Below are 11825 nucleotides of genomic sequence, written 5' to 3' on the forward strand. Positions count from 1 at the left end.
AGGTTGCTCGGCAGCACGTAGCTACTGATTTACTAATGATTTACGATGTAATCTTAGATGAAAGGGGTAAGTTATACCTGCATGGAATGTGGTGTTTCTAGTAGAGTTCTGTACTTAACAACATGTACTGTACACAAAATTAGCCTGGGTAACGGTATTGTTCTCTTATACGCTTGGTCGCATAGACCCTGTATCCCTGGAAGCATAGATGCTATATAAGATGGTGTGTTGCTACAATAAAGTTGGAGCTGCATGAACGCACATTGAGTGTCAAGCTTCCCACGCCGGAGCGGGTAACCCTGTGGGGAACGTGGGGAGTTTCCCAACAGCAGTTTATGAAACTCTTATATAAAATCCTTCACAGCTTAAAACATCTTGACCAGTTCTCATAAAAAATGCTAAATGAAGGACCTTATAGCTCGTCATCTTTTCTCATGTATCCGAATGAAAGCACTGAAAAGTTGACTACTTATCCCTCTGAGTATTTGTATCATTTACCTGGCAAAATACCACTTTCTGCACAAGGATATATCTGTGAGGTATAATGCTTGGCCCAAATTTGCTCTTAGTTTTCTGCTGATCATCAGGAATGAATTGTTATACACCACAAGCATACCCTTTATTGTAGCAGAACCTTCCTGTGTTCTCTTTAAGTTAATGCCCAAACTGAAAGGTGTATGAAAATTACAGGATGTATCTTGAAAGAATAGCTGTTGAAATATATTTTTTTTTCTATGTTATTGTCACAGAGTTATCTCTAGATCTATCTGTGTCCGTGACAGCAGGACAACAGGCCCACTGTCCCACTGGCCCAGGAAAGGGAGGGGAGGGGGGGTGTTGATGGTTTATGGGCCTGTTTGGCCCGGTTCTGTGACTAATGGGGCAGAGGATCCACAGGCTGACACCCCAGGACAGGGGAAAGAGGAAAGGTGGGAAGTGTAGGGAGATGGGAGGTGGGCCTAAACAGAACAGCGGCAATGATCTGAGGAGGAAAGTTAATTTACTAAATATGATATCGGAATGCAAGATAACACAATATAATACAATATAATTGGAATTGAGGCTAATAAATCAAATAAAATGAGAGAGAGAGTGTGTCCGAAACCAACGGCCTTACTCTAAGAACTGAAGGCAGAACAATGGGGGAAGATGCACTCCCAGGCAGTGAAAAAGAGAGCGTCTCGTGGCTTGCGAGTTTTATCTTTCCCTCTGAACACAAACTCCTCTGGGGTAAGTAGTTCTTCTTCTCTTCTGAGAACCAGGTACCCGGAAAACCAGGTACCATGGTACCAGGAACCAGGTACCATGGAACTGGAGCATTAACTCTTTAACTCCCAGTGCTTTATGTGATGCTATGATGTGAAATAGCAACAACAAAAAATCATAAAACCATGACAGTTATGCTATTATCTCAAGAACATACTTTTTCAGGTGTTCAATGAAATATATATTTTGATACTTTTTTTTACTTATCAAAGGATTGAGTATCGATAGATTTCTCTGACTTCAGAAACACTGAATATTTTAAACAAAGTTTTTTGTTTGTTTGTTTTAATTTTATGTAGAGAAAGCAAGAGTCAGATCATTTATAATGCAGGCAGCTGTAGTTTTAGGTTGGAAAGTAGAGCTTGAGAAGCAAATAGGCATGTGGCTTCCCAAACCGAAGTGATAATGAACATCTGTTTGAGCCCACTCCAGAGCACTCTCAGTGTTGCTGTGGTAGGACATTCTTGGTCATATCCATGATTTCAGCAATCACACTGAAGACTCTTTGGATGACCAAAGATTTTCTAACTGTTACCAACTTGCAATGGAAACTTATTCCGTGAATCCTTCACTTATACAGTATGGATCTGAGCTCATAGAATCTTCCAGTTCTTCCTGATATTCTAATTTGTTTTGTTGCAGATTACTGGTACAGAGCAGAACAAGCAGTGTGTAGTCTACAGCCTTAGGCTTCTTGAACACTTTCACCTAAAGTACAGAGATCACATGCTTGCACTCCAAGGACTAGGTGTATGGTCATATTCTGACTGCGCTCTTTATTATCTCTTACTTATTCGTTATTGATTGGGATCTTAAACCTTCTGAGTCACCTAGGCTTGAATCCCAGTAATGAAAAGCACAACACAATGCAAGTCATTTCTATATTAATATTGATATTGAAATAATGTCATATTCATCGACCCATATATTTATATTCACACTGATGCATAAGAATAACATCAGTAAGTGTGTACACAAGAACTTGGACGATCCAGATTCTGAAGTACACAGTAAAAATAGTTCATTAAAACAAAATGCACTTAAATCTACCCGGAGATAAAACAGACATGATCCACAGTTTCCACTGTAAAAATCAATGTATGACTTTTATATTACTCACAAGCTTGTCACTAATTGCAAAATTCTCTTCAGTTACCAGTATTCTGGCAGAAGAGGTAAGTTATTCATATATTTCCCTGGTTAAAACCATCTTCAAGAGCCTCTCTGATCTTCTAGTGAAGCAGGAAATACATATTAATCTGAAATATCAGAAACATTTGTGTATGCACACATTTTTCATTTGTTTCATTTGTTTTTTGCCCAAGTTGACATTTTAAGCTGCAGTACAAAAGTGAAGGATGTAACTAGAAAATAAGGAATTATGCAATCGCATTTTCAGGTGGAAAAAGATTTCTTTTGTAGATAAAACACAAAATGATATTCAGAATCCTGAGAAAAGAAAGGACTTTCATAATCCTCTACTGATGAGAAACAAACAAAAATGATATATTTTTTTCCCCTATTGGGAAAATTCTTCCTTGACTTTTGTCAGCTCATTCATGGTCCTTATTGTGTTGGATCTGTAAAATAACTTGAATCAAAGATGAGATTGTGTATCTTACAGAATAATCATATATTTTCCCAGATAATGTCTCATACTGTTAAAGAAACTTTGTGAGATAGAATGTAGTTGGACAACAAAAATGGAAACTGATTCTTTTTTTCTCTTCATACATACCTGCATGAAATATGTTACTCTATAATGAAAATATTTTTTTCTGATTTCTCTTTATTTACAGCTTATAAGGTATCAAATCAGCTAAACTATGTACTGCAGATTTAAAGGCTCTAGGATTATAGTTGTGTGTCAGATATTATTCTAAGCACCAGGCACAGAAAAATGTTGCTCACTCATCATCTTGTATTATGAAACAGAATTCTTCTGTGAGTCAATAGGATCATCTTATCCTAATTTATTTAGAGAAAAATGTTCACCATAAAGAATGAGCTTTTCCTAATCAGATCTTCAACCTTCCTTCTTAACACAGGTGAGCCTATTTGCATTTACCACTTAAAGGTAAATGATACTGTTTCAGTTAGGAAAGTATTGAGGCAAAGTAAATCTTGAAAGCTGTAGTGTTTTGAACTAACTTTTCATAATCATCGAGTGGTGCTTATTCTTTGAAACATGCATATGGATTACTAGGTTCAAATATGTCACACCCTGTTTTGTTGACTCTATCAAATGTAGACCCTCATCTGTCATTTAACAACCATCTGGTGTCTGTTGGCAAAGAATTATTTCATCATCTGTAGAATATTGTTCATGTGAAGACTTCAGTCCTAAAGCAAATCTTCCGATATTCATATATTCAACATGATCTGGTAGTTTATTTGCTCCTGTAGATCTTAATTATTGTTATACAACATGTCATTTTTAAGCAGAAACATATTTAAATGTCCTTCAGACCCCCAGGCTTAGAATTAGATACTTAAGTCCACATTAGGCACCCAACAATACGCCTGCTGAGGATTCTGAGAACTGATAGGCATATACCACTTCCATCAACTCTAGGCCAAGTTCACAGAAGCTCAGCTGTCCTCACTGTGCTCAGTTAAGGCAGGGAGATGTTCAGTTAGGTCACTGATATTTAAATGTGAAGCGTGAATTGAAAACTGTAATTTTAAACATCAATACTTAAAGCTGTAGGCTATAATAATTTTGTTTAGATTAACAGACTTTGACAGCGTCTCTCTAATTTTCGAACTGTTCCTTTAATTTTGTATTGAAGTCTAATAGAGTATCACTAAATCATCCGATTAAGTAGAAATGAATTAATGGTTTCCCAAAACTTGATTTGGTGCCAAAATTTGAAACTATATGAAAGTAAAATATGAAAATTATGCAAAGCTTCTGCCAAATGTAGACCTTTGTTAAAACCTTCTGAAATAATACCAGTACTAGAATAAAGAATTCTTATCTCAAATTCTTTTAAAATGTTTGCGTACAGTTGTTGACTGTGCGCTGCTCTTCCTGGTGTTTGTTTATTTTTTAGGGGGAGGTTTTCAGTTTAGAGTTGAAACTTGACAAGATATGAAAACATAACATTCTATTTCCCCCAATTGTATTTCCTAAATGGAAATTCAGAAATTCTACAGCTTTTTTCATGGATGTTGCTGTGCTCAAAGGTGAGAGTAAAAGTGCCTGCAGGCAGACTCAAACACTTTTTTATGAAGAATTTTCTAACTTTTAGAATATGCATAAATATGTCTTGGCTGCTTCTTCACATTACATATCCTTCTGAAAACTGAATTATTCTTTTATTTATTCTGTGCTAATATTCAATATTTTATCTTTAGTTTAGATATATAGTGTAATCAGAATTCAGTTGTCACTAATAAGCTGATGAGTGTTTATATGTGGATACTAACCAGTAATGGGCCTAACTTGCAGTCAAAAGGACTTGTGAGGGGGTGGTGCTCAGTGTTCTATCTGTAGCATTAGAAAGCACAGAATATACTAGCTGCCCAAATTAATGTAGCAGCTTCTGCTGAGCTTGGCTATACTGCTGTGGATAGTTGAATGAAATAAGATGCAGTTTAATTGTAGGTTATGTATTTCTACCACTCTGATGAACTTCTTCACTATAAGTGATGAACTGCAATTAAAGTTATTAATTTTCAATGCTAAAGCTCTCTTGGTGTGGAATAGAAAGAAGACATCTAATTTTAAACAGCTGGCAAATCTTCAGATCTCCTTAGTTCTTATGCCTTATTTTCCTGCTTAAGATTCACAGACTGCCTCACCCTGGGTAATTGGGAATATTTCTTAGAAATTACTTTTTCTGTCCTTATCTGTTTGAAGATATATATTTTGTAACATGGTTAGTGGTAAGGTAGAATACTCCGAGAGAATCACTATGTATTCCAAAAGTTATTACATGAATATTCATAAGAAGAAAACTCTATTTCAGCATTTTATCCTAACCTTTGGCCTTGTGTATATCTTGCTCACTTGGATTAACCAAATACTGAAATAGAAATGAACAAGGAAACCCTTGTTAAAAGACATCATCTTGTATTAATTGTTCAGAGATTGGAACATTATTTGCTAAAATTAAGGTTTAAGAACTAAATTAAGGACTAAATTAAGAACACAGTGTAGAAGTTGGCTCGAGGTCATAATCAAAGCCAGAATTGCCAGCTTTCCTCATTGCGTATTTAATGCTGATGAACCCGCTGTTTAGCTTCAGTAGAAGCTAGCTGAACTGTTTTGAGTGTCAGGGCAAAATCATATACAGATAAAGAAATCCCAGCTTTTTAAGAATGTTGATATCCTTTTTTTTTTTTTCAATGTAGATGTGTCTTGGCATACCTGGCCGACCCATACAAGACCACTGTGCCACTTTTGCATTTTATGTGTGAATTTAGTGCTCCACCATATGCATTATGAGATGTCTCAAACTATGCTTTACACCTTTATTATTTTTTTTGACCTGACCTTCTCTTTGTAGCTTATTTACTTCTGTCTCAGTAGGAATCTAGGAAATAAAATGCTTCATGTCCTGAGGTACTTTGCTGTAGTGAAGGGGCAGTGTCTCTGTATCTACTCTTTTTCCTGTGCTCTCTGACCTTTTTGCCTCTGAATCTTCCAGCCCTACTGACTGTGCCTGGTATTTAGCAATACTGTAATGTTACTATTAATTTAAATGTCATCATTCTCCTTTTATTCTCTATTTTTTTTTCTTTTGTTTCTATGTCAGTTGATCACTTGTAAAATTTAATATTTTTTCTCATGCTATAATGCTCTCATACCTTACTATATTTGCTACACTTATTTTTTCTCCACTGATTCCATTTGCATTCTTGGCAAATGTGTTGTAGGTTAATGCTTGTCTGCTTTATTTTTGCTCCAGAGATTATTGAACAGGCCTGTCAGTTTTTTGACTGGTGACAATGTTTATGTTCTTCTCCTTAGGCTTTATGTTAGACTGCTTTTAAACTCTGCTGCCTGGTATTGCCAGATGGGAATAAGGCCCAGTTTCTTTCATTTTCATCAGCAGTTTCTGGCCGGTCTTTATAGTGCAGTTTCTGCTTTCACTGCTTGGCAAGTATTCTAAGAAAAGAAGATTTTGAGATAACGGACAGATATTTTTCTAATGTTCTTAATTATTTGAAACTAAACCATTTTGATCTTAATAAAAGAAAATTGTGTCATGCTATCTATAAAAGGGCTAAAACATGATCTTGAAAAAAGAAACAGAATCTAAATTGTGTATATACATGCATTATAAGAAAATGCTATGCCTAGGAGATAGTATATTTCAAACATTGAAATGTCATACATTGGTTTAGTGCTCACCAACTAACCTGTATGCCCATACACTTCTGCAACTTTGTGGTCCCGTGTTAAGAGAAGCAGTGGTCACCAGCCTCAATATAGGTACCAAAGAGCTCCATATCCTATTAACTGGAGATCCATTTGTTAGTTAGAACCAGAGAGCACCTGCTACATTCGCAGATTTAAGTATGCTGAATTTCTGGAACCCAATTGAACTAGCAGCTTAGTGCTCAGCTATTTGATCTGTCACATATGAGAGATTTCTTGGGCATGCCCAGAGACAGTTTCCTTGGGCACAGAAAAACTTGTGTTTAGAAACTTCTGTGGACAATAATGATGTGTGTGCCTGTGATTAGCAGCTGAGTGAACAGAAGAAAATCTAATCAACACTATCTTGCAAAGGCACTGATCAGCAAACCTGGGGCCATGTCTGACCCTGCTTCCCCTCTACTGGGTCTGATCCTGATCGTATATCCATGGGTTGACATCCCAGCCTCTAAGTCACAGCTTTGAAAGAAGAGGGCTGAAGAAGCCCTCAAGAGGAATGGTGACAGTACTATGGTGGGCAAAATGCGTTTTATGCTTAATTTCAGATTTGGGTAGTGCAGGCTGTACAGGAGGAATGGATCTGAAAACATGCTGGATTCTTCCTGCATTTTGGTGGAGGCTATCAAAATTCAAGGTTGCAGGAGACCCTGTGTCAGATCCAGTCTCATGCTTGATAATGAGCTGCTGTTTTACTCATTCCATTGAGAAGACAGCTTTTAGAAATTTATACCTTTCATAAACTTAGGGAGACATGACATTCTTCCACTTTTTTTTCCTGATATAACTTGTGGAAGATATTCCTCTAGTGCTAATACTTTCTCATTGCTTAACTAAGAAATTACACCTCATAAGTGCTTTTAGACATTCTGTCTGCATTAATGTGGCTCATAGCCACAATAGCCCTGTGGAGAGGGACTTGGGGGTCCTGGTGGACGAGAAGCTGGACGTGAGCCAGCAGTGTGCGCTGGCAGCCCAGAAGGCCAACTATGTTCTGGGCTGCATTAAAAGAGGAGTGGCCAGCAGGGAGAGGGAGGTGGTGGTCCCCCTCTACTCAGCTCTTGTGAGGCATGCAGGCCTGGGGCCCTCAGCACAAGAAAGAGATGGAGCTCTTGGAATGGGTCCAGAGGAGGGTGACCAAGACGATCAGAGGGCTGGAGCACCTCTCCTGTGAAGAAAGGTTGAGGGAATTGGGCTTGTTTAGTTTGGAGAAGAGAAGGCTCCAGGGAGACCTCATTGTGGCCTTCCATTACTTGAAGGGAGCATATAATTGGGAGGGGGAACAATTGTTTTTGAGGGTGGATAGCAATAGGACAAGGGGGAATGGTTTGAAACTGAGACAGGGGTGATGTAGGTTAGATATTAGGAGGAAGTTTTTCACACACAGAGGGTGGTGACGCACTGGAACATGTTGCCCAGGAGGTTGTGGATGCCCCATCCCTGGAAGCATTCAAGGCCAGGCTGGATGTGGCTCTGAGCAGCCTGGTCTAGTGGTTGGTGACCCTGCACTCAGAAGGGGGTTGAAACTCAATGATCTTTGAGGTCCTTTTCAACCGAGGCCATTCTATGATTCTATGATTCTATGATAGACTCATTTCCAATGTGTAATTTCTAAGACTAGACTTTCATTTGGGTTATAATATTTGAGTAATGGAGAATTTGAAATTATCCTCTTTACTTCTTCAAAGTAGCTTCTTCAGCGTTTTCTTGTTTTTTCTGTCCATTCCCATATGATGGCTCTATGTATTAGTTGGCTCAAAAGCTCATTGTTTCACTTAATCACAAGTGATTAAGAAATTCCGTCACTAGCCCTAAGACCCTAAGATACTTTGACTGCCATATTTATGGGACAGAATCTTAATGACTTTTTCAGATCATAGTTTAGTCTTTCTTTTTTTTTTGTCAGCAAAAGTATGACATATGACCCTTTCTTTTTTGAAGCCAAATTCAGCGCAATTTCAGACTAACCAGATTTACTTGATATTTTTCTCCTTGAGTTAATTTCAGTTTCTACTCATGACCTCTTCACATTGCCTTGTTCTCAAGTAATGAGAATGTCAGCAATTATTTGTGTAATAGTCAGGCAGACTTTCTTGACCTCAGTTTAGTTTTGGTCAAGTGATCTCTTACATGCCTAGTGTTTTAACTACACAGAACTAGTCAGTACTTCGTACAAAAATAATCAGCTTGGTAAAATGTCCTCTTTCTTGTTCAGTGGATCAGCATATTTTTTTCCTGAAAATTTATTTTACTTTTTACCTCTTCTTTGTAAAATTTCATAAATACTCTGATTTCTTCTTATTAAATAAGCTTCTCATACAAATATTTCCACTTAATTTTTCAAAAATTCATATTATTTCTATATAATACTATTTTCACATTACTTTAGGCTGTATCACAGATTACTTTTTCTTTATATAAGGAATGGAAATGCACATAAAGCCTGGCTTTTTTCTGCAAGTTTATTTCTTAAAAATGAATCTGTGTTAGAAATATCCTCAAATTCCTTGGATTTATGAAACAGGAATGTTCTAATCAGTGTATTTTCTATTCCCTTTTTACTATTTTTACATATGTATCCTGAGGCTCTTATATTTTTATTGAATGTAGGTTTATTTCTATCTTCCTTCACTAAATTTACAAGGATAACACTAGTCTCATTTGCAGTCTGTACAAAATTCAAGCTTTTCCACTCTTATAATAATATGCATTAGATACATATTATTGACCTCTGTACATATTTTTGTCTAACATGGATTATTTTAAATTTTCATAGACCAAACAATTTCTGACACTTGCAAATTACTTTCTCTTAATTTTTCTAATTTTACTTTAGAATTAGTGACAAGTTGATTTCCTTATCTACTCACATTTCAGGTAAATTTCCTCCTTCATATTTTCCTTATTTACTAAAGAACTATTTTTTTTTACGGAGAAGACCTTAGCTGTAGATTTAATCTGAGTCAAAACACATACATGTATCCCTCCAATAAGTACTGCTCATAACTGAGAGGGTTTTCAAAATGGCACACAGACTGAAAAACTCATAGTAAATGTCACAAGTTTATATAGCTTGATGTTGCTGAGCACTCATGGAGTTATGCATAGCAAGTGGAAGAGATGTTATAATTTATAAAACGACTACAGTCTGGGGAGAAATTCTTTAAGATGATAATGACATTGATAACTCCCTTTTTTGTTTTGCTTTCTTGTTTCTAAGCTCAGACCTGGTTTTCTTGATTTTAACTGTCAGCAGCTTTGCTCTCAAAATAATGTTTTTAAATACAGGGCTACACCAACAGTTATATTGTAGGAAGGTCCTTAAAGGATATACATTCAAACAAATTCCTGTGCAAATTGAGTGTCTTTAAGAAATTTGTGTGCTAACTTCAGGAGAAATGTGTTTTTTAATGTATTTTGTGCTATTACGTTTATAATGTTATGTATGTAATGTATGTGCATGGAGATCTGGGGAGGGTGGATAGCATCAAATTGTCATACTCCTCCACGTATCATATTTGGCTTTGGTCAAATAAATTTGAATAAAATTAATCAATTTCCCCATTGCAGAAATGGATTTGAAAACTGGGTTATATTACTGATGTTAATATTCACAGGAATTTATTTGGATTGCATCAACAAATCACAGAAAAATGAAGTATATTAGAGAAAGCTTTAGATTTTCTAGTTCCAACTGTATTTCATGGGTGGTCAGATTTGAATTGCACCTACAAATAATGAATTTTAGAAATATGCAAGGTAAAAATTTTTTCTGCATATTGCTAATAAGTATGCCAATTTGTGCTCTAAGGAGTTTTATATGGACATCATTCAAAATCCCTGTGACTCATGCTTCACCAATCCAAGTGCATTTCCCCCACTGCATAGGAAGAACTTCACGCATATTTACAACAAACATAACAAAAGTATTATTACTTTGATGCATAAAATCCAAGACTGTAATCATAGAATCATAGCATCTTTTGCGTTAGAAGGGACATTTAAAGGTCATCTATTCCAACTCCCCTGCAGTGAACAGGGGCATGTACAGGTAGATCATGTTACTCAGAGCCACATCCATTCTGACCTTGTAAGTCTCCAAGTACGCGTCTTCCACCATCTCTCTGGACAAACTTTTCCAGTGCCTCACTATGCTTATTGTTAAAAACTTCTTCCTCTTATCCAGTCTAAATCTCCTCTCTTTACTTTGAAACCATTTCCCCTTGTACTATCACAACAGAACCTGCTAAAGAGTCCGTCCCCTTCTTTCTTACAGACCCCCTTTAGATACTGAAAGGTTGCTATCAGAACCTTCTCTTCTCCAGCCTAAACAGCCCCAGCTCTCTCAGCCTGTCCTTGCAGGGGAGATGTTCCTTCCCTTGGATCATTTTTGTGGCCTTTCTCTGGATATGCTCTAACAGATCCACATATCTCCTGTACTGAGAGCTCCACATCTGAATGCAGTACTCCAGATGAGATCTCACCAGTACAGAGTCTCTCAATTTCAATTTTGGATACAGCTCAAAATCTTGCACAATCCACACTGTCGGTTGAGTTTAACATAGATAAGAGAAGTATAGAAAAGTAATGAAGGAGAGAAATACAAACAATAACCTCCCTCAGCCTGCTGGCCATGCTTCTTTTGATGCGTCCCAGGATATGGCTGTCTTTCTGGGCTTCAAGGGCACATTTCTGGCTCACGCCCAGCTTGCCATCCACCAGTACCCCCAAGTTCTTTTCAGCAGGACTGGTAATGTAACGTAATGTATCTGCCAGAGAAAAAAGTATATCAGCACAGAACTAGGAAAAGATTGATGATAGTAATACATAATCCGTTGGATTTTTCCCATAGTTCAGTTATCTACACTTTCAGAAAATCTTCCCCTGGCACAACTTAAGATCATTCCGTCTCATCCTGTTGCTAGTTACATGGGAGAAGAGACCAACATCCACTTCACTACAACCTCCTTTCAGAGAGTTGTAGAGCACGACAGGGTATCCCCTGAGCCTCCACTTCTTCAAACTGAATGATCCTCATTCCCATAACTAGTCTGACTGTTAAAGACAGAAGTAAAGAAGGCATTGAGAACCTTAGCATGTTTCTCATCCTTGATGGCAATGTCCTCCACCATATCCAGTAAAGGATGGAGATTCTCTTTGGTCCTCCTCTTGC

General features: G+C 37.1%; 1 long non-coding RNA gene across 1 annotated transcript in view; it reads right to left on the reverse strand.

Moving 5' to 3' along the window:
* The window catches only part of LOC110394687, an 18550-nt gene extending 11716 nt beyond the window's left edge, over window positions 1-6834 (reverse strand). The window contains exon 1 of the long non-coding RNA XR_002435804.1: window positions 6637-6834. This is a non-coding gene — a long non-coding RNA (uncharacterized LOC110394687). The remainder of the gene's footprint in view (window positions 1-6636) is intronic.

The sequence above is a fragment of the Numida meleagris genome, chromosome 2 (genome assembly GCF_002078875.1).
Source record: "Numida meleagris isolate 19003 breed g44 Domestic line chromosome 2, NumMel1.0, whole genome shotgun sequence".
Classification (NCBI taxonomy): Eukaryota; Metazoa; Chordata; class Aves; order Galliformes; family Numididae; genus Numida; species Numida meleagris.